This window comes from Balaenoptera borealis (assembly GCF_965194805.1).
Source record: "Balaenoptera borealis genome assembly, chromosome: 1".
Taxonomy (NCBI): domain Eukaryota; kingdom Metazoa; phylum Chordata; class Mammalia; order Artiodactyla; family Balaenopteridae; genus Balaenoptera; species Balaenoptera borealis.
Genome location: NC_138860.1, coordinates 38,479,235 through 38,502,941, shown reverse-complemented (window position 1 = coordinate 38,502,941; position 23,707 = coordinate 38,479,235). Strand labels below are relative to the sequence as shown.

Here is a 23,707-nt window from a genome sequence, read left to right as displayed (position 1 = left end):
ACACCCCATCCAAAAACAACAGAATACACTTTCTTCTCAAGTGCTCATGGAACATTCTCCAGGATAGATCATATCTGGGGTCACAAATCAAGCCTTGGTAAATTTAAGAAAATTGAAATCATATCAAGTATCTTTTCTGACCACAATGCTATGAGACTAGGTATCAGTTACAGGAAAAAATCTGTAAAAACTACAAACACATGGAGGCTAAACAATACACTACTAAATTACCAAGAGATCACTGAAGAAATCAAAGAGGAAATCAAAAAATACCTAGAAACAAATGACAATGAAAACACAATGACCCAAAACCTGTGGGATGCAGCAAAAGCAGTTCTAAGAGGGAAGTTTATAGCAATACAATCCTACATCAAGAAGCAAGAAACATCTCAAATAAAGAACCTAACCTTACACCTAAAACAATTAGAGAAAGAAGAACAAAAAACCCCCAAAGTTAGCAGAAGGAAAGAAATCATAAAGATCAGATCAGAAATAAATGAAAAAGAAATGAAGGAAATAATAGCAAGGAACAATAAAACTAAAAGCTGGTTCTTTGAGAAGATAAATAAAATTGATAAACCATTAACCAGACCCATCAAGAAAAAAGGGAGAAGACTGAAATCAATAGAATTAGAAATGAAAAAGGAGAAATAACAACTGACACTGCAGAAATACAAAGGATCATGAGAGATTACTGCAAGCAACTCTATGCCAATAAAATGGACAACCTGGAAGACATGGACAAATTCTTAGAAAAGCACAGCCTTCCGAGACTGAACCAGGAAGAAATAGAAAATATATACAGACCAATCACAAGCACTGAAATTGTAACTGTGATTAAAAATCTTCCAACAAACAAAAGCCCAGGACCAGATGGCCTCAGAGGCGAATTCTATCAAACATTTAGAGAAGAGCTAACACCTATCCTTCTCAAACTCTTCCAAAATATAGCAGAGGGAGGAACACTCCCAAATTCATTCTACGAGGCCACCATCACCCTGATACCAAAACCAGACAAAGATGTCACAAAAAAAGAAAACTACAGGCCAATATCTCTGATGAACATAGATGCAAAAATCCTCAACCACATACTAGCAAACAGAATCCAACAGCATATTAAAACGATCAGCTTGGTGTTTTGTGACCACCTAGAGGGGTGGGATAGGGAGGGTGGGAGGGAGGGAGGTGCAAGAGGGAAGAGATATGGGAATATATGTATATGTATAACTGATTCACTTTGTTATAAAGCAGAAACTAACACACCATTGTGAAGCAATTATACTCCAATAAAGATGTTAAAAAAATCAAATAAATGCCATTTTAAGATCAAAAAAAAAAAAAAAAAAGGATCATACACCATGATCAAGTGAGGTTTATGCCAATAATGTAAGGATTCAATATACGCGAATCAATCAATGTGATGCACCATATTAACAAACTAAAGTATAAAAACCATATGATCATCTCAATAGATGCAGAAAAAGCTTTTGACAAAATTCAACACATGTTTATGATAAAAACTCTCCAGAAAGTAGGCATAGAGGGAACTTACCTCAACATAATAAAGGCCATATATGACAAACCCACAGCCAGCATCATTCTCATGGTGAAAAACTGAAACCATTTCCACTAAGATCAGGAGCAAGACAAGGTTGCCCACTCTCACCACTATTATTCAACATACTTTTGGAAGTTTTAGCCTCAGCAGTCCAAGAAGATAAAGAAATAAAAGGAATCCAGATTGGAAAAGAAGTGAAACTGTCACTGTTTGCAGATGACATGATACTATACATAGAGAATCCTAAAGACTCTACCAGAAAACTACTAGAGCTAATCAATGAATTTGGTTAAAGTAGCAGGATACAAAACTAATGCACAGAAATCTCTTGCATTCCTATACACTAATGATGAAAAATCTGAAAGAGAAATTAAGGAAACACTCCCATTTACCATTGCAACCAAAAGAATAAAATACCAAGGAATAAAACCACCTAAGGATACAAAAGACCTGTAAGAAGAAAACTATAAGACACAGATGAAAGAAATTAAAGATGATACAGATGGTGAGGTATACCATGTTCTTGGATTGGAAGTATTAACATTGTGAAAATGACTATACTACCCATAGCAGTCTACAGATTCAATGCAATCCCTATCAAACTACAAATGGCATTTTTCACAGAAGTAGAACAAAAAATTTCACAATTTGTATGGAAACACAAAAGACCCTGAATAGCCAAAGCAATCTTGAGAAAGAAAAACGGAGCTAGAGGAATCAGGCTCCCTGACTTCAAACTATACTACAAAGTTATAGCAATCAAGATAGTATGGTACTTGCACAAAAACAGAAATATAGATCAATGGAACAGAATAGAAAGCCCAGAGATAAACCCATGCACATATGGTCACATTATTGTTGATAAAGTAGGCAAGAATATACAATGGAGAAAAGACATCCTCTTCAATAAGTGATGCCGGTAAAACTGGACAGCTACATGTAAAAGAATGAAATTAGAACACTCCCTAACACCATACACAAAAATAAACTCAAAATGGATTCAAGACCTAAATGTAAGGCCAGACACTATAAAACTCTTAGGGGAAAACATAGGCAGAATACTCCATGACATAAATCAGAGCAAGATCCTTCTTGACCCACCTCCTAGAGAAATGGAAATAAAAACAAAAATAAACAAATGGGACCTAATGAAACTTAAAGGCTTTTGCACAACAAAGGAAACTATAAACAAGATGAAAAGACAACTCTCACAATGGAAGAAAATATTTGCAAACGAAGCAACTGACAAAGGATTAATCTCCAATATATACAAGCATCTCATGCAGCTCAATATCAAGAAAACAAACAACCTAATCCAAAAGTGGGAAGAAGATCTAAATAGACATTTCTCCAAAGACATAGAGATTGTCAACAGACACATGAAAGGATGCTCAACATCACTAATCATTAGAGAAATGCAAATCAAAACTACAATGAGATAGCACATCACCCAGGGCAGAATGGCCATCATCAAAAAATCTACAAACAGTAAATGTTGGAGAGGGTGTGGAGAAAAGGGATCCCTCTTGCACTGTTGGTGGGAATGTAAATCAATACAGCCACTATGGAGAACAGTAGTGATTCATTAAAAACTAAAAATAGAATTACTATATGAGCCAGCAATCCCACTATTGGGCATATACCCAGAGAAAACCGTAATTCAAGAAAGACACGCGCCCCAGTGTTCATTGCAGCACTATTTACAATAGCCAGGTCATGGAAGCAACCTAAATGCCCATCAACAGATGAATGGATAAAGAAGATCTGGTATATATATACAATGGAATATTATTCATCCATAAAAAGGAATGAAATTGGGTCATTTGTAGAGATGTTTGTGGACCTAGAGACTGTCATGCACAGTGAAGTAAGTCAGAAAGAGAAAAACAAATATCGTATGTTAACGTATATATGTGGAATCTAGAAAAATGATACGGATGAAGCGGTTTGCAGGGCAGAAATAGAGACACAGATGTAGAGAACAAATGTATGGACACCAAGGGGGGAAAGCGGTAGGGGTGGTGGTGGTGCTGTGATGAATTGGGAGATTGGGATTGACATGTATACACTAATATGTATAAAATAGATAACTAATAAGAACCTGCTCTATAAAAAATAAAATAAAAGTCAATAAATAAATAAATATAGAGTAAAATAAATAAATAAACGGTCTACATATAGACAGAGAATGTCAGAGTGGACAAAAAAAAAAAGAGCAACAATGCTATCTACGAAATCCATTTTATAAAGACACAAATATGTTAGTAGTGAAGGGACACAGAACCACTGCTCTGGCTCTCAGGAATGACTATCAGGCATTTGTACTTTTGGTGAATTTATTAGTGTTCTTTTCACAGGAACATTTTCAATTCAACCTTTTTGTGAAATGAAAAGACTGGTCATCTCTTACAGGAGTTTAAGCGGGAAAGATAGAGGCAACTTCACTGGGACCCCGGAAATGGCCAAATCTAATGACAAGCCTGAATCAGTGGGGCTGTGCGTATGTGGACACTTAAGTTAATGACCATGAAGGAGATGCTGATGGTGGGTGATTTGTACTCTTCTAGCTCCACCTGAGAAATGAGTTTGCCAACAGAGCTTTATTCTGAAAGCCAGTTCTTGGTTTGTCTTGATTTTTGTTTTTATCCCAGGAAGCCTTCCAAATGAGCCAGAATGAGAAAACACAGGTCAGTTTATTGCATAGAGCTGTGTGAGGGCAGAGGGCAGGTGGGAGCAATTGGCTGCTGGAGGGAGAAAGCTCACCTGGGCCATTTTGGATTTGGGTTGTTGGAGCTATTTTCTGAGCAGGACACTTGTGACTTTGTCTTTCCAATGCACCAACAATGAAGTGGAAAGTAAAATATTTCACTGTTTGTTTTGTCACATCTCATATGAAACATTTGATTGATGTTTTGGACTGAACTGCTCAGATGTTGAGTATTCTGGAATTTTATGCTTTTATGTCTGAGATGATCAAAATGCAAGGAAGAATATTAGTTTCATGCAATGTCAAAGGATGCTCTATGCGTCTGTGTTTGAGTAGGTATGTGTTGTGGAAAGGGAGTGTGGAGAAAGCCATGTTCTGAAATGCCTTAAACAAAGTGAACCGGTTTCTTTGTTATGAACCTTTAATATGAGCAAATGTGCAATGGGAGTCATTTTTTTATTGAAGTATAGTTGATTTACAACGTTATGTTAATTTCAGGTGTATAACACAGTGATTCAGTTATATATATATATATATATATTCTTTTTCAGATTCTTTTCCCTTATAGGTTATCACAAAATATTGAGTATAGTTCCCTGTGCTATACCGTAGGTTCTTGTTGGTTATATATTTTATAATGGGAATCTTGACAGACAAGGTGGAGAACGTTACTGTGGTGTGCAATATTTCCCAAACTTATTTGAATAGGGGCTCTTTTTTTTCCATAGAATGCCTGTATTAGAGGTGAATAACTTCCAATGTGTTGCTTAAATAAAGTAAGGTTTTTATTTTCTTTCAGGTGAGTGAAATCCAGAAATAGGCAGTCCAGGTGACTGTGACCCCATGATATCATCTGGGACCCAGGCTCCTTTTACCTCTCTGCTTTTATATCCTTAGCTCATTACTTCCATACTCCAAGTCACTACACAGTTCCAGATGGCTAACGTTGTGCTGACCGTCACATACTTGTTCCAGGCAGAAAGTTAGAGGAAAGTGTGAAGGGCATAAAGTATGCTCCCCCTTGTTGAGCATCTCCCTTAAGGGGATTTCCTGGAAGTCCCATCCCATATCTTCTATTTGCATCTCATTGGTCACATTTAGCTGCCATGGAGACTGAGAAATGTAGGCCTAGAGCTGGGCACATTGCTGCTGTGAAAATTAATAAACAGAGACCTCAGTGAAAAGAGTCAGGATGCCAAAAGGAAAGCTCTTATGTCCTACGATGATAGCAGAGCCCAACAGGAAGAAGAAAGACTTCCTCTTCTTGTCTGGCATGAGCTCAGCAAATAAGAGACAGTCACAACTCAGGCAATGAAAAGCCATTATACTTCGAGTTCTTGACTCCTCCAATGGACTCTTGGTTTACTATAAATCTCCCAACTTCCTTTTCTCCTCTATAAAGAAGTTCTCTCCATTTTTGCTGGGGACTTGCATGTGGTTCACCATGGTTGCAAACCCTGAACTGCAATTTTTGCTGATCCCAAATAAACTCTCCCTTTTTTTTTTTTTTTTTTTTTTTGCTGGAGAAATAATTGGCAGTCTATTTGTTTTAGGTCAACACTGCTCTGAGTTAAATCAGAGTTTTATAGCCAAAGAGGAAAGGAAGAAAAAATGTCAAAGAGGCAAATAGTCTCTATACAAATATCCAACTGAACAAACCTCAGGGCTAAGTTTGGGAAATGTTGATGTGTATTATTTCCCCACTGCTTTCCAATGTTTTGTCTTACCCACATGCTACATGGCCTTTCTCTCTCTGTCTCTCTCTCACGCACACACACATTTTTATCTCCGTATATCTTTGTCTCTCACATACATATATGTATATAGAAATATATATGTTTATACATATATGTCTTAGATTATCCACAGACTATAAGTGACTAATAGACTGTTAGAGCAGGAAGAAAATTTAGAAATTATTTAGCTTAGAGGTTCTCAACCCTGGTCACACATTAGAATCAGTTGGGGGAATTTATAAAAATATTTATGCTTGAGTCCTACCAGTTTGAATCATAATCTTTGGGGATAATGCCCAAATATTCATCTTTTTTCCTAATGCTTCCTTCCCAGTTGATTCTACTCTGTAGCCAGGGTTGAAAGTGTATGGTCTAGACCAACTTCATCACTTTATAGGAAAATTATCTGTAAAATTATTTATTTCATGTCTGCTTCCCCCATTAGACTATAAAACCTATGAGAGCAGGAATAGTATCTATTATGTTATCACTGTATTCATCCCCAGAGCTTAGCACAGCACTGGCACAAATTTGAATGAATGAATGAGTCATCTAAGGCTCAGAGAAGGGAAGGCCCTCATGAAAGGTCATACAGCAAATACACACACAGACGAACCAGGATTAGAACTTTTGTCTCTTGACTTCCTGTTCAGGGCTCCTTCAGGTATTCCATGACTTCCATACTTAGGTGGTCAGAACTTGAAACAATTTACTCCAGAACTGATAGATGTGCTCTTGTGTTCCTGCAGTGCTTATTGTATGCTGTTGTACTTATTTGTGAATCTCGGGTTAAGAACTGTATCTTATTTCTTCAAGCATCATCTGCCACACACCTTGCCTGGCTCACCATAAATAACTCATGATAATAGCTAAAGGAAAAGAATGAAAGAAAGAAGGAAAGAAAGAAAGAAAGAGAGGAAGGAAAGAAAGAAAGAAGGAAAGAAAGAAAGAAAGAAAGTAAGAAAGAAAGAAAGAAAGAAAGAAAGAAAGAAAGAAAGAAAGAAAGAAAGAAAGAAAGAAAGAAAAAGAAAGAAAGAACCCATGCAAATTCACTCCTTTGGAACACCATAACTTATTTTCAGTCTTTCTTGTCAAATGCCACTTTACTATCTTCAACCTTCCCTTTCTATGCCTTAAACCTGGATTCTACATGGTCTCTAGCCAACAGCTCGATTTTAATTACCTATCTGGTTGAAAAGTCTTGAAAACTAATTCACAGTAAGGTGTTAATGACTGATAAGGTTTGATGGCATACCTTATCATAACCTTCTTGGGATCTTTGCATATCAACCAGGGACAGTATCCTGGCTCAAAAGAAGGAAAGTCTAATTGGAAAAATCTAAGTCTAATGAACAGAACTCATGAGAGGTAACTAGGGGTGTAAGCAGGGTGGCCTTCCTAGAGGGATATAATCACATCAAAACACTTGTCATATATCAGGCAGCTAGGTGTTCCTCTTTGAGTAGGGAACCTGGAATGCACGCCTAGGGGTCAAGTCCTCAAGTCTGCCTTAGTTAGAGGTCTACTTTGATCAGGGGATTCTCACTTAGACCATCACGAATGCAATGATAGAGACCAGCAACTTCCCTGGGGTGCTGTGGAGGCTTGGCCACAGGGGCACAGACCCATATGGTCCAGGAGGAAAGGAATGCATATTCAGTGCCAGAGGCAGAGCTCTTAAAAAATGTTAACTCTCTTTCTTCTCCCAGCAGGCATTGCTCAGTCAGCAGCCCCAGAGGGAACAATTAGATTGTTTATCCAAACCTCAGCCTCTTTGCTGTGTAATTGATTTTTCATTGAGTGTATTTAGGAAATGGTTATTTACATGAATACAGGCACACCAGGGACATGGCAGCATCTGATCATAGGAAATGGGAGGGAATCTAGATCAAAGTGTGGAATTCAGTGGGAGGGAGGGTGGGCTTTAGAGGCAGACAACCTAGGCTGAGAATCTGACTCTGGCTGCTGACTTTGTGTATTTGGGCAAATTATTAACCCTCCAAGCCTTGGTCTCCTCATTTGAAAAGGGGGGTAAATTTACTTGCAATGAGGATTAAATTAAACAATGCTCATAGAATGCTGAGGGCTGGGCCTGCTACATCCTATACACTCAATAGGCTGTTTTTATTATTACTATTATTATACTATTATTACTGTTAGTTTCCATGCCAAGGAAGCTTTCGAGTCCTCCACTTAGCCTACCTGACCCTAACTCTATTTCAGTGTTTGGCCTAAGTCTTACCTTTTCCCCAGAGCCCTCCCTGACAGCTCTGGTCTTTCTCCAGTTACCCCCTTCTTCCAAGAACATTATGAGATTTAGTCTGTAGCATCATATTTTAAACCTTAGTTACAAGCAATAGTGTTTTATTTTCTTCTTCCCTGTGTAGGCCAGGGATTGGCAAACTACAGCCCACAGGCCATATCTGGTCTTCTGTTTCTGTGTGGGCTGTGAGCTAAGAACAGTTTTCACATTTTTAAATGGTCGAAAAAAAGTCAAAAGAAGAAGAATATTTCGTGACACATGAAAATGATATGAAATTCAAATACTAGCGTCTATAAATAGAGTTTTATTGGCAGATAGCCACACCCATTCATTTGCATATTCTCTATGGCTGCTTTTGGGCTACGATGGCAAAATTGAGTAGTTAGTAGAGACAGTATGACCCATAAAACCAAAAATATTTAGTATCTGGCCCTTTTACAGCAACGTTCGCTGAGCTCTAGACTATAAGCTTCTTAGATGGGCAGGGTGTGCCATTCTTGTCTGAATTTCCATGGCACATGACAGAACACTTGTCATATAGCCAGTGTTGGATAAATCCCGTTCATTGTTGATGGTAACATATCAGTTTTGCCACATGGGTTCTATTGTGTGTCCTACCTCTGCTCCTACTACTGGGGTGTGGGTGAAAAATTATTTGTACAGCAAGGGTGTGTGGTGAATTGTTTCCTTCGTGGATTTGAGGTCTTCAAAGGCAGAGAGATCTGTTCTTATTGCAGCGCCAAGAGAAGGAAATGAATATTCACGGTCACCAATATGCACCTTGAACTGTGCTCTGTCCTTTGATGCTTTATCTAATTTAATGCCCATTCATTTATTCAACAAACAGTTGTCAAGTGCCTGCCATGGACCAGGCATTGTTCTAGGCAGTGGAAATGCAGCTGGGAGCAAAACAGGTAAAACATTTTCTGCTATCATTGAGTTTACTTTCTATGTTGAAATGGGCAGGAATTCTAAATAAATAAGTACAATGTATTGTATAGGTGGGATTAAATGATAAGGGGAAAAATAAAGCAGACATGGGAGAGAGTACTTGCCAGCTTTTTATTTTAGGTGGGGAAGATTGTTCGAATTTTAGATGGAGAGGTCAGAGGACACCTCTCTGAAAAGGTGATTTGAGCGAAGACTAAGGGTGTGAAGCATGTGGATATTTGGCAAGAATATTACAGTTGACCCTCAAACAACAGGGGTTTGAACTGCAGGGGTCCACTTACATGCAGATTTTTTCAATAGTAAATACTGTAGCTCTACATGATCCTTGATTGGTTGAATCCATGGATGCAGAACTGCAGATACAGAAGAACCATGAATATGGAGAGCTGAATATAAGTTACACATGGATTTTCCACTGCGTGGAGAGTTGGCACCTTAACCCCTGTGTTGTTCAAGGGTCAATTGTATAGGTAGAGGGGCAGCAAGTGCAAAGGCCCTGAGTCAAGAGACGACTTGGTGTGACCAAGGAATAGCAGCGAGGCTGGAGTGAGGAGAGGGAGAAGAAAATAGTAAGAGACTGTGGAGAGAGAGAGGGGGAGGGGAACGGGGGAAGGAGCCCGATCATGGAAAGCTTTTCATATCACTGAGACGGCTTAAGCTTTTCTTCTGAGATGGGAAGTCCCTGAAGGTTTTGAACACATGATTGAGGATATCTGATTTTTATTTTAAAACAAGAGCTGTATGAGGTAGGTGTTTCTTGTTTTCATTCTATAGATAAAAACACTGAAATTCGGAAAGGCCAGGTGGTATGTGGTTATACAACGGGTAAGAGGCAGAGGTGGGATTTGAATGTAGGCTTAACCAGATTCCACTGCCCTCTCTGCCTGGCTGGCTGGCACGGAGTGGAGCCTCAATAAGGGAATTCAGAATGACTTCTGGTACTTGGGCTGTGGAATGAGCTGCACAGCCCCACGTGCTGTCCCTCTGCTCAGCTCTGCCTTGGTGCTGGGGACAGCTAGGAACATGGTCTAAGAGCTGGCCAGTGGGCCCTTCCGTCTTCCTTAAACTTGCACCAGCTACGCAATGGCCGAATGACAAACATTAATTAAAGTAATTAGTTAAAGAGGGAGCAACTTAATTAGCTCCTAATACTCACATGCTGCCAATTAAACACCTTGATGACTAGTTTACTCTGGAGCTTAATTAGGTGTTTCTAAATAAATCTAGCCCTGTGCCACCACCTGTCAGTTTCAGAGCCAAATCTTTTCTTGGACATGTCCTCTCTTACTTGGGGAGGAGTAGAATGGCTGGTTTGGGTGGAGAAGTAAAATAAGATATTGGCATCTCTCGAGATTATTTCATGGTCCTGTTGCGGATTTTCAGCTTGGTGACAATCACTGCGCAGGTCATATCTCTGTCCCTGCCTGTGCTACCACTAGACTTCTGGCCACAGACACCTTTAGCTAAAGGGCTTGTAAGAGAGGAAAATTGTAATGTGCATTGCGAAGTTTCCCTCCTGCAGGTAATGTGAAGTCCCGCTATTTGGTCTCAACTGTCTGTTGCCTAAGCACAGGTTACCCTCTTAATAACTGTGGAATTGACTTGTTCTGAATGAGGGGCCAGAGTTTAACAGCAACACAGGAGTGAAGACTTTAGGCTCCTGCAAACTCAAGATGTGTTAACAGAACCAAGGGATTGCTGGAGATGCCAGACTGTGTCATTCGATGGAGAGATGACGCCCCGTGGTACTTGGTGCTGGTCAGTGACCTGAGTGCTGAGTAATGGGTAGTATTTTCCAAGGAACACTGACAAGTAGATATTTCCCATGGATGCTGACCAACTTGGTAGGGGGGCCTAGAAATCAAATCAGTCAAGGAATAGATGAAGAAATTGAGAATGCTTGGTCTAGAGTCTTGGGACTGGGTACGGTAACCATCATTCAGTCTATGAAGAGCTATTATCATAGCAGGGGCCGTAAGTATATTCCATGTTACTCCATAGGTCAGTACAAGTGTCCAGGGGTGAACAGTACCATAACCCACATTTTCAACTATTGTACTTTACAGAAGGAAGGGGAGAGGTTTGCTGGGTTTACAACCCTCGTCACTCTCCCTGTAGCTGGGGCCGTTTCTTCCCAACTTGAAGACTGTAGCAGTTTTTATTTTGTTTTTATTTATTTATTTTATTTATAGCTGTGTTGGGTCTTCGTTTCTGTGTGAGGGCTTTCTCTGGTTGTGGCGAGCGGGGGCCACTCTTCATCGCGGTGCGCGGGCCTCTCACTATCGCGGCCTCTCTTGTTGCGGAGCACAGGCTCCAGACGCGCAGGCTCAGTAATTGTGGCTCACGGGCCTAGCTGCTCTGTGGCATTTGGGATCTTCCCAGACCAGGGCTCGAACCCGCGTCCGCTGCATTAGCAGGCAGATTCTCAACCACTGCGCCACCAGGGAAGCCTAACTGTAGCAGTTTGAAACATGATCCCAAAGTCTCTGATGCTCCTCATCAATAGATGGCGTCTTTGTCCCCTCTCCTTGAACCTGTGACTTTTTCACCAATAGACTATAGGGTAAGTAGCAATACACTAGCTTCTGGGCCCAGGCATTAAGCAACTGGCAACTTCCATGCCCTCTCTCTTGGATCGCTCATTCTTGTTACACAGCCACCACAGCGCAAGGAAGCAAGCAGGCGCCTGGACAGCCACGTTTAGGTGTTTCAGCTGACAGCCCCAGCTGAGGTCCCAGCAGACTGCCACCATCAACCACCAGACACGTGAACATGATTCTCTGCATGGAGAGGAAATGAACTGCCCTCACTGAGCTCCGCCCAAATAGCACATTTGTGAGCAGAATAAATGATTGTTGCTGTTTTCAGCCTCGTATTTGAGGTGGCTTGTTAGATAACTGGATCACAGGCAAGGCAGGCTCCCAATTTTCAGAATCAGTCCTAAGTTGAGTGTCAGACTGTTCCGCCTCTGTAGTAAGTTAGGTCAGCCTGACCCTGGCTCACTGCCTGGTACATAGTAGTGACTCAGAGCATTTGCCAAGTGAACGAATGACTGTGTGTTCCAGTCATGAAAACTGAAACCTTGCCTTTGCCTTGAGACCCAGTCTTCCTCTACTGCCCCAGTTCAGTGTGTTTTTTAAACCTTGATTTGAACAATGGTATCCATTTTTGAAATACAATCTGAAGGTATTTCGAATATCAATACATAAAAGAAGTAAGTGTGGAGCTGCTCTGGGTGAAGTGGGGAGATGGCTCCGCCCTGTCAGCCCAGCCTCCCCTCCCCATCTCACAGGGACGCTGAGGAAATTGCTTTTGTGGTGTTCAGGTGGAAAACCCAATGTCCCTGCTCATCTACATACCATTTGCCTTTGATCCTGCTCCTGAGTCTGTCCTGACCACCTTTCTCCCCCATAGGTAGGACCAGGGGTTAAAACTGACCCACAGTAAGTGGTAACAGAGGCCTCGTTGCCCACTAAGAGCCCTGGTGAGCCTTCTGAGAAATGAAGTACTAACGTCTCAGCAGATAAAAGTGAGGCCCCCCCCAGGGGACCCATGAGGCAGTGAAGCAGGCCCTCATTTTTGGGAAGAGAGGCAGGGCCGGCTGTGGTCTGCCTTGCCAGCATGAGGTAAGGGTAGGGGCAAGAGGGAGTCTCCACATGTGGGTGTTAGGATGGCAGCCCTTGAACAGGGGGTCAGGAGCACCCCAGTTGGCCTACAGCAGATAGCGTAGGAGCTGTCGCCTGTGGGGAAAGCTGAGCTCTCACCAGATCTAATGGGTGGTATTTAGGTGTGAACATAAGTTTGGAAGATGGAACATGAGGCCTGAAGGGACAACAGTGGCACAATCCACTTTCTCTGGGTCCCCTGAATGTGGAAGTCTGGGCCTGGGAGATGATGACTGGGGTGGAGGCTGAGGTGAGGGGAAGTGGAGGGGTGCTGTGAAGTGTGCTCGGAAGGCAGGAGGACAATGGAGAGGGACCCAGTGAGATAGGCTAGGGCTGAGGGGGCGGTCAGGGAAAGGACTGGAAAGGGCAGGGCCAGGACTCAGGGAAAGGCAGCTGATAAAGAAGCTTGCTCTCACGGAAAGGACCTGAAGACAGACATGTGGAAAGGAGAAGGGGGGAGGACTCCAGTGAAGGGGCCAGACTTCCTGATGGTTCTGAGAGAACTGCTAAGTTTCCTCCTGAACTATGATGGGGGCTGGGGGTAGGGATGGGGGGAGGAATGGGAAGGAGTGGAGTAGGTCTGGTGGCTCAGGCCTAAAGGACTGTTACTTTTTCAGAAAGACAGTGTGATATAGTGGAAGAACACTGTCTAGGAGTCAGGAGGTCTGGTTTCTTGTCTGACTTAGCCATCAACAAATCATTTTAGTTTTCTGGGCCTTTCCTTTTCTTATCTGTAAAATGAGGACGTTGATTATTATTGATTGCCAAGTCCCTTTGAGTTCTAGACATTGTAAGATCCCATCCAACAAACACATGTGGGTTAGGCACAGTGCCGGGCACTGGAGGTGCAAGTAGACCAGATGCCCTTCCTTCAAGGGGCTTGCACTGCAGTGGGGAAAATGGACATTTCTACAGGTAGCCAGGCTACAATGTTAAAGGGGGTGAAAGCACTGATTCTGTTACTAGGTCAAGGTTAACACTTAGGGTGACATAGTAAAAAGGAGCAGAAAATACCAAAAATGGGAGCTAAAGGAAGAACTGATTGATTTAGAGGTAAAACAAGGAGGTCTGGGAGAGTGTGCTCAAGGCTTCAAAGCCAAGAGAAGGAGCAATGGGAAGAGAGCTGTCTGTCCTTGGCCCATCCTGAACCCCAGGGCCTGCTCTGAATGGCTGAGGCCCCGTGCTGAACAAAGGGCTGTGGGAAGGCTGCGTCCCAGGCCCTCTTCTCTAGGGACATGGAGAAGTGCTCAAATCAATTTCATTTCTCTGAAACATTTCTTTATTTTCATTTTAGAATAATTAGAAAATTGAAAAAAACAAATGATTCATAAGTTTAGTAGTCAGTTAGCATAGTGTAGCCCAGATCTCCCTCCACGCCTCTCTCTCTTTCTCTCAACGCACACAGACAATTTTATTTGACTATTTTGTGCTTTTTTCACTTGGCAATATAATTGAACATCTCCCCTTATTGTTAAGTATAGATTGACATTGACAGCAGACCCCAGGACTCCAACATGGTGGCAGCCGTTCCAGTGAAGAAGAAGAAACTCACAGATGTCAAAATAGGGGAATTGCCGAGCAAGATACTGATGCGGATTTCACCGCTTGAGACGTTGTTAGTGGGTCTCAATGAGGTTACCACTGGTATTACAACGGGTGTGTCAATGTAAAGAAAAAGAGTGTAGCTGGGGTTTTCTGGTCCGGCAGCTTACATGCTCTCCAGCTATTGCCTTTCTCACAAAGGAGCTCAAACATGAGCGGCCACACAAATATCACTGAAATGTGGAGGGTGCCCCGTGCATCCCTGACCATGACGTTCTTTACCTGACATTCCTGAATCCTTTCATATCCTACTTGAGAATTAACACCCAAAAAAAGATGAATAAAGCACCCAATAAAAAAATATATCAACATCTTCATTTTTAATGGCTTCATAATAATTTTATTATTGTGTGAACGTAACATAAATTATTTAACAATTCCCTATTGTTTGAAGTTTAAATTTCTTTCCTTTTTTATTTTGCTATTATAAAGCTTGCTTTAATGAAAACAGTATTATGCATAGATCTTGGCACACCTACCTAATTATTTCCTTGAATATGATGATTTTACAGCTTCTCATGTATATTACCATGTTACTCTATGGAAGATTTGTTCCCACTTACTCCCAGTAGCAGCGTATAGATGTCATTTCCCCCCTCTTGCCGACTCCAGGCATTATAATTCTTTTTAATCTTTGCCATCTGAAAAGTAAAAAGGGTATATCATTGTTTTAAGTTACATTTCTTTTATTACCATTGAGGTTGAACATTGTTTACATTTTTTAATTGTATTTGCATTTCTTCTTTCATGATTTGCTTTTTCAATATCATTTTGCCATTTTACCCCTATGGTGTGTATATTAGTTTCCTAGCGCTGCCATTACAAATTACTACAAACTGGGTGGCTTAAAACAACAGAAATTTATTTTCTCGTAGTTCTGGAGGCTGGAAGTCTGAAATTAAAGTGTCAGAAGGGCCATTCTTTTTCTGAAGACTCTAAGGAAGAATCCTTTCTTGCCTCTTCTTAGATTTGGGTGGTTGCCAGCATTCCTTGGCATTTCTTAGTTTTGTGGCTTCATTACTCCAAGTTCTGCCTCCGTCTTCCCTCCAGGCTTGTCTGTGTGTCTCCAAATTTTCTTTTGCTTCTAAGGACATCAGTCAATGGGTTAGGGCCTACCCTAATCTAGTATGAACTCAACTTAACTTGATTACATCTGTGAAGACCTGATACCCAAAGAAAGTCAGATTTACAGGTATCAAGGGGGTAAGGACTTGAGCATATCTTTTGGGGGGACCACTGCACTGTGCTTTTTTCCCCCTATTAATTTGTAACAGCTTTATACTTCACCTTTTAGCTCCTTTGACTCACACCTGCCCTCAACTCAACCAGAGAGGGACAGAGATTGGATTGGATTGGATTTGAGGAAGGTAGGTCTTTAATGCCTAACCACTATGTGAATCATGAATCCTGTGGGTCTCAAGAGCTCCTGTATTAACCCTTTCTTACCAAAGAAGCTAAGTGATGTATGGAGAGAAAGAAGAGGTTATTTTCCTGGCACTGCTGTGAGTGACTCTTGGCAGCTCTTCCACTAGCAGGTCTTGAAGTCAGTTGGTTAGAGTGGATGATGATCAGGATGGGAGAGGCTGAGCCACCAGTGACAGTGTTTGAATCGTAAATAGGTGAATGAACGACCCCTGACACTGGGAAGAGAGTCATCTGGCTTCATTTGTGCTTCCAGGCTTATATGAGGCTGTTTGACTAATATTGGTTTCTTAAAAGCATAATGTGGCTGTTTTCCTGCTTCTCAAGCATTCAAGCATTTCAGTGGCAGCTTGACCCTGAACTTACACTTTCCTTGTTCCTGAACGGATCCTACTCATCCTAAGAAACAGAACTATTACCAGCTTAGAAGACTCTCTGCTCTCCCTGACCTCTGCAAGATTCTTCTCTAGATGGATAGGAGGATGGGAAGAATTGGCTCCAATTTCCAGATGAATTAAGCTAGAGCAGTAGTATTCTAGTGAGAACTTCCCCTGGGGCCCAAATCCAGATCCTTCCCTTCTGTGACCTCACATCCGGGGAGCAGATCTGCAGAATCAAGAGCAAGATGGGGCTCCAGAGAGGTTCTGGAGTCTCTGAGAGTGGGAAGTACCTTGTCCCATGGTGGTGAGGGGGCAGTGTGCCGGTCAGCCTGCCCCTTAATGGGCCTGGGGCAAGAACCAGTGTATCCAGAAAAACCTTTATCTTTTACTGGGGTGTCAAGCGCTGTCAGGGCCAGAAGTGAGAGTGAGGATGAAGAAAAGTGCACCATGCCCACCACCACTGCTTCCTGCTCAGGAAAGAATGTAAGCATCAAGACAAGTGGCTTCCAGAAGGCAAAGGCCGACCGTGGGAAAAGTGCTGGAGTAGAACGCTCCTGAATTTAGGGAAAGTGTAGACCTGGGTTTGAATCCTAGCTCTGCAATTTACTAGCTGAGTAGCATGAGCTAATCCTCTTCTCTTCAAGTTTCAATTTCTGTTTTGTGAGTGTAAGACAATATTTTGGTAAGTTGTTTATAGGATAAAATAAAATAATGTAGGAAGAAAAGCCCATCACAGGGTATGGCACATAGTAGGTACCAAATAAATGTTAATTTATTTCTTCCTTATAGCATTTTTTTCATCCTATATACTTTGATTGGAGCAATACCACTGAATGATTCTCCCTAAAATAATCCCTTCATCCAGCTAGTTGAAGTTCTATAATTCTCTCATTCTTTGGGCTAAGACACTCTCCCTTAAATATGTTTTTGAAAACTTACTTCTGTCTTCACCTGATCAGAAATCTGCATATCACAGACCTGGCCAGGCCTTGTGGGACACATTAAGCATGATTCTGATGGGAAAGGTGGAGGGGGGTGCGGCTAGAGCTCCACTCCACTCTGGGAGAGCAGGCCTGAGCAGCTGCCTGTGGGTACACCCTGGACTGGAGAGGGAGACACAGGGCAGGAACCCGGGGATAGCCTGGGTGACACATGACTCTCCCTCGGGAAATGTCCATCACACAGGTTGTCTAACCTCCCTTCTAGGCAAATGGGAACCTGAGGGTCCTGGAGACTTTGGGTAGAGTGTGAAGATGAGAACATTACCTGCCTACAGGTGAGGAATATGGAACTGAAGCGGTCACCTTGGGGAGCAGTTGAACCCCAAATCCAGGCAGACTATTGAAACAAGTCATCAGTTTGAAAGGGTAAGTCAGAAAGGGCGAGTCCAGGTGGGAAGACCAACAGAGAGCATCCAGGGAAGCCAGAGGTGAAAGTTCAAAGCCAAGGTGGGCAATGGAGACTGAGCCATGCTTCGAGATGGTAGCTGCAGAGATGCTTCACAGAGCTCCTGCAGCCTCGGACAGGAGCCATGATGACCAGGTGGGTGTATTAGGATTTTCCCTGCCATCCACAATCTGAGTCCCCACCTCCCTGATCAGTTCTAAACCCTTTTCTTGTTTTGCACCTGAGTGTGAGGAAATGTGATTGGAGCACAGGCTCCAAATCCCAGCTCCTTCTTCCTCCTCTGAAGCAGGAGTGAAGGATCCATCAAGGAATTAAGGCCACTTTAGTGAGCATTAGGCCAACGCTTCTGGAAATCACTTTATTGCTTTGGAGTAAGTCCTTGTGGTATCTCTGTAGCCAGGAGCCTTACTTAGGGCATCTGAGACACTCTGGCCTCGAGGAGCCAGGAGCCTTACTTAGGGCATCTGAGACACTCTGGCCTCGAGGCTTAGTTCCGAAGGGCATTGTCTCCCACAAGAGTCAGTCTTTTGAAGGATTAGGCATTTTCATCACTAGGGGGAATGAGATACCACAAGGACTACCTTGACCCTCCCAGGGGGGTCATAATTCCATAGACTAAGATTCTGGTTCTGTGTAAGGGACGGTGGATATTATGCTCTGTGTGATTGAATGTGTGATTCATTTGACACTGAGAATAAAACCAGGTTGAATAATAAGAAAATATAAACCTCAGAGGATCTGAAGAAAGGCCCTGAAATCATTGTTGAATCGTAAATTAACACTCTAACGAGACTAGAAATTTATCCTAAATTTAGGACCTTCTGTTTTTATTTTTTCCATCGAGTTTAAATCCTTTCCATAAATCCTAAATATTTGGGGGCTGTAAAGTTGATTAAACACTTGAAATGTAGTTCCCTGGGACATAAGAAGAAAAATATTAAGCATTTTTTAAAAGTCCATGAGTGAGGGATGAGTTATGGTTTCTTTGAATAGTGAGAATTGTGCCTTCTCTACTGAGGTCAAGAGGAAATGAAGAGAAAGGAAATCAATAGAAAAATGACTCTCATGCTTTAATCATTATTTTCTTCTTCCACCAGGCACCTTCTGTTGGTTTGTACAATTAATAGTAAAGTGATTAAAAACATACTAAAACCTTGAAATAGAGTATGAGGCAGTAGCCTGAGAAGAAAGATCCTTGCTCCTACATCATTCTGCCTCCTTGATGCCCCCCTCCCCCATCCTTTCATCCACCTTTTGAGCATGATTCAAACCTTAATGCTGCTATGATGTTACATATTTGTATGGTGATTCATCTTTCAAGAGAGTTTGTGCCTAGCCTTGCAAATGGTCTAGCAGTCCACATTTTATCAGCTCTTCCCACAAACACTGAATTATGACATCCCTGGTACCCAGAAACACTGTGCTTGTGGTCCTCTCACTTGCTATAAATGGGACCTTGCCTACAGCTTGATATCCTTAGTCACGAGTCAATTGGTCAAGTCAATAAGTGTTCATTGAGTACCAGTTCTCAGATCCTACTGTTTGATGTGTGAGGTAAAGGAAGAGCAGGCTGGCCAGTTGGCATCCAGTGATTGTGGGCAGAGGCCTCTTATCCACAGGATTTATTATCTCCATCTTTTGGAGAGGTTAATTAGCTTACCCAAGGTTCCAGGCTAGTAGCTGGTAGATTTGTACCCAGGTCTCCTTGATCTTAAGAAAAGGATAAAGTAGGGAGTGACAGAGAGGATAACTGAGAAGTTTAGATGGATTCTGAAGCAGGCCTGCTATTACCAGCAGGGAATTTTCCATATCCTCCCAGGGTACACTTCAATGAGTTGAGGTTATTTGATATATTGGAACAGATGGACATCAAGTACGTACTTAACACAATTCCAGTTACTGTGGGGTTAACAAGTGCCAACCAGGGCCTGATTTCCACAGCCTCTGCCACTGCAGACTTGAGTCAAAGGGGAATGCAGTTGGAGTCTTGGGTGATGAAACCTTGGGAATCAAGAATTAATTCACAGGATTAGGCAGATGTCTGGGACTAGCTACAAAAAGAAGGACTGGCCACAGAACTCGGGTCAGGAGAGAGAGGAAGCCAGCTCTTAACCCGGAGAAGTCCCCTGAGGTGGCGGAGAAGGAGGGCAGAGGAGGTGTTAGGGTTTTCTGAGCAAGGTCAGCCCCTGAAGGCAGGTCTTTCTTTGGTTTGGTTGACCCTAATTTGTAATTTTGATAGCTTTTCTGTTCACAGGTCCAACCTATCTACAGCTGATTACCTGATTTGAGTCCCATCCTGGTGCTTTGGGGGGCCCATCCTGCCTCTCCCTGGATGTGCAGGACTGGTGGATTGTCCCCACTGCCTCACTGCTTAGGACTTGCTGGCAACAGACATTCTTTGGGTGGTGGCTGCTTCCTGTTGCTTGCGTCCTAAATACCAACTTATTACTGAGTCCAAGCTTGCTGTGCTCACTGCACGACAGGCCAGTAAATCAGGAGACGAGTTGTTGAGGCACAAGGAATAGTGACTTTATTCGGAAAGCTGGCAGACTGAGAAGATGGCAGACTAGTGTCTCAAAAAGACCATCTTTTCAGGATCTGGATGCCAGTTTCTTTTCTAGAACAGAGAGGGGGAGGAGGTGAGGAAGTAAAGCAAAAAGGCCATAAGTCTTGCAAAACATCTCCTGGTTTGGCCAGCCTCGGGGAAGGGATGTGTGAATTTCTTCTTTCTTGCAGCCATTCACAGGTGGGCAGGGTCAGAATGTTTCCCTGTGAGCTGAACAAAGGCACTTTAGTTTAACATTTAGGCAGAGGGGCAGGCTTCCCTGAGGGAGGCCATTACATATGCCAATAGCTATAGACAACTTCCTTTTAGTGATTAGAGTAACAAAAAGCAAGGGAGAGCAAAGGTTAAAGTAAAAGAAACAGATCCAACATGGAGTCAGATTTTGTTCTTCCCTGTTACAAAGTGATACTTGGGTTCTTCTTGTGCTCTGTCTTTGGCCCTCTCCCTCCCCAATGAGTGGATCTTCCTTCAACTGTGACCTGAAACATGTCGGGGGTGACAAGAGCCTTGAATGCTGCACCTCAGCTTCACCTTGGTGGGAAGATGCCTCCAGACTCTGCCTCTGCAGTCAGTGTCTTCCTCTCCCATCCCTCTCCAGTGTGAGGTTCTTGAGCTGATCCTAGATCTGTCCCTCTTTCTGCCTCCCTGATTCATCAAAGGCAGTCTCAAACCTTGATCCTGCTCTCAGAGAGCCTGCAGTCTTGCTAGATAAGCAAGAAGTATGCAACCAAAACAGATGGACAGCATTCCAAAGAAGAATGCAGTCCAGTGCTAAGCTGTGTAATGTGACATATGGTAGGAAAACATTGAAAGGAAAGCAGCACAGGTGCTGGAATCAGGAAAGGCTCCATGGAGGAGGTGAAGCATGGATTGGACAGTGAGGATGGAGGAGTTAGTCCTCCTTTTCCCCATCCTAGCTACAGATGCTCCTACCTCTGCTAAAGCAGAGGATATGGCAGAAGGCCTGTCCTGGGAAGGCCTCATAGGGTCCTGCTCGGTTACAAGTGGGCCTGGGAATGGGGAGAAAAGGGCTGGAGTCATGTGTGGTACTGAAGCAGGGAACCCGGGGTTTGCATAAGAGACACACATGGGACTTTGGGGAATTGCTTGTGTCAGCTCAATTCCTACCCTGAGATTCTGATTCAGTAGGTCTGGGGTGGAGCTCAGTGTAAGGTGCACATCTCCAGTTGGATCATAAGAAGACATGGTTTAATCTTTGTTCAAATCCCAAGCCCACTTGAAACTTGGGAAGTGCTGACAGAATGAATGACAGAACCACATCAAGAATGGACAGGACCTAGTGGGTTGGTGTTTCTCAAAGTGTGGACCCTGTGAGGCCCTCCTGGGTACAAATCCTTTCCGTGTTCCCCATTTATTGTTTGTAGGAAAAAGACTTCAGCTTCCCAAACCTTCCCTGGGTACCAAAGGGCAGGTTCAAACAGTTGCTAATCAGGGAAGTAAGGGAATCCAGAAACAAAGGAGGAGCAGTCAAGAAATGATGTTGTAGTGACTAAAGCAGGATCCTGGTTCCTCCTTAAGGAACATACATAACAATACTTTTGAGTTCTTCTGCTGGAACTAAGGCCCCCACCCAGGTGGAAGAGGGCAACTTCAGGCTGAGCACAAGATTCCTGGAGCACCACTATTACCTCACTACCAACCAATCAGAAGAAAGTAACACACCCTGCAGCCCTCACCCCAAATTTTGCCTATTAAAAACTTCTCCCCAAAAAACGTTGGGGAGTTTGGGTTTTTGAGCATGAGCCACCCATAATCCTTGCTTGGCCCTGCAATAAACTTTTCTCTGCTCCAAACTCTGACATTTCAGTTTGTTTGGCCTCACTGTGCATGGGGCACACGAACTTGTGTTTGGTGACAGTCTGTGGACCACCTACAACAGAATCACTCCAGATCTAATGAATTGAATCTCTAAGGGGTGGCAACCAGGAATCTTCCCTTTTAACAAACACACTAGGATGGTAGATACTTACGTAGCTACATACTAAGATTTGAGAGCCACTCAAGAAATCTTAGTCTATAAGGACATAAGTACAGAAGCCCACCGAGCTCATACAAGCAGTAAGGGTCAGAAGCAGGATTCAAACCCAGATCTGGCTGGCAGTGCTTGCGCAGGGACAACTAGATGAAGACAGAATCTAGCAACAGGCAAAATGGGCTCCTTCACAAAACCCACAAAATGGGTCTAGGCAAGAACCCAACCTCAGAGGAACTTTGCCCTTAAGGACCAGCAAGGGTCCAGGATAAAGGGCTAATGCAGGAACCCAGTGGCTGTCTCAGAGATCCAAGGTGTGGAACTAGTTCCTAGGAACAAGAAAATAGCTCAGGCTGGGGAATCATGGTGAAAATTAGTTCCAAAAGTAGGGATTAGTCTCTGATTAATACCTAAATCTGAAAAATGTTCCTAGCTGGGTAGAAAGCTCTGCTGTCTTATGTGATGTACAGTTATAAATGCTGATTGTCCAATATTAATTTGAAGGTCCCATGATTATGCCCATGGACAAAGGCTCCCACACAGAGCTCTAGTCTTTCTACTACCATCAACCCAATAATCCCAGAGAGATTTTCTTCTTTACATGCTAACTCTAGCATTGCCACTCAACCCTCAAATCCTGGTCTTATTCCTGTGATAAATATTTTCCTTTTTTTTTTTTTTGGCTGTTCCACATCTTATCTCCTTTCTCCTATTTAGAGAATTATTGACCTAAAGTCTTACTAAAAAGCAGATCTTGAATCTGCTACAAAGGTCAGGTACTCAATTTCCAGTCTCCTATAGTTAGAGTGGGACAAATGACATGGGCTCAGCCAATCAGATGAAACCACCTGGACTTTATTTGGGAGCTAGTTTCTAAGGGCAGCAGAGGGTAGGGCTGGTGTCCTGTGCCAGTGTTGTTAGAAGTGTGGCCCTTAGTTCCTGTGTTCAGTGGTAGCTGTTGAAGACCCCTCACAGTGGTTCTGTGGATTGAATTTGGCTATGGATCTTGCTGCATAGCTTCTCTCATTCCTGGAAGTTCTGCAAATGACCCAACATCCTTCTAATAAATTACTTTTCTACTCAGACCAATCAGAAGATATCCAATTTCAGATAGGAAAACAGAAACCACTCTAGGCCTTTCAACTGAGAGTATTTAATATCAGGAACTAAATATGAGATAATGGAAAAGCAAAAAACCAAACATGGAATGGTGAGTCAATCCAAAGATTAACAGCTGCAGGAAGCTGCTGCCACTCCTAGGATTGGAGTTGCAGTGGCAGATATGTTTTCAGATCCCAGAGGCTAAGCTAACCAGTGCGAGCTTGAATCAGCCTGTCTGGTGGGAGGTGGAGCTAAGGAGACACGGCCAGACTCAGAGACCTGGCCTGAGGCAAAGCAAGACAGAAAAAATACTCTGACTTCTCCCTTCTCCCTTCCTCCAGGTGCCACTGGCCGAA

The 23,707-nt window shown here is 42.7% G+C and overlaps 1 long non-coding RNA gene across 1 annotated transcript in view; it reads right to left on the bottom strand.

Moving 5' to 3' along the window:
- LOC309604970 overlaps positions 1 to 7,848 on the bottom strand; it is a 51,170-nt gene extending 43,322 nt beyond the window's left edge. Inside the window, exon 1 of the long non-coding RNA XR_014231185.1 lies at positions 1,760 to 7,848. This is a non-coding gene — a long non-coding RNA (uncharacterized lncRNA). The remainder of the gene's footprint in view (positions 1 to 1,759) is intronic.
- Positions 7,849 to 23,707: the final 15,859 nt, after the last annotated feature.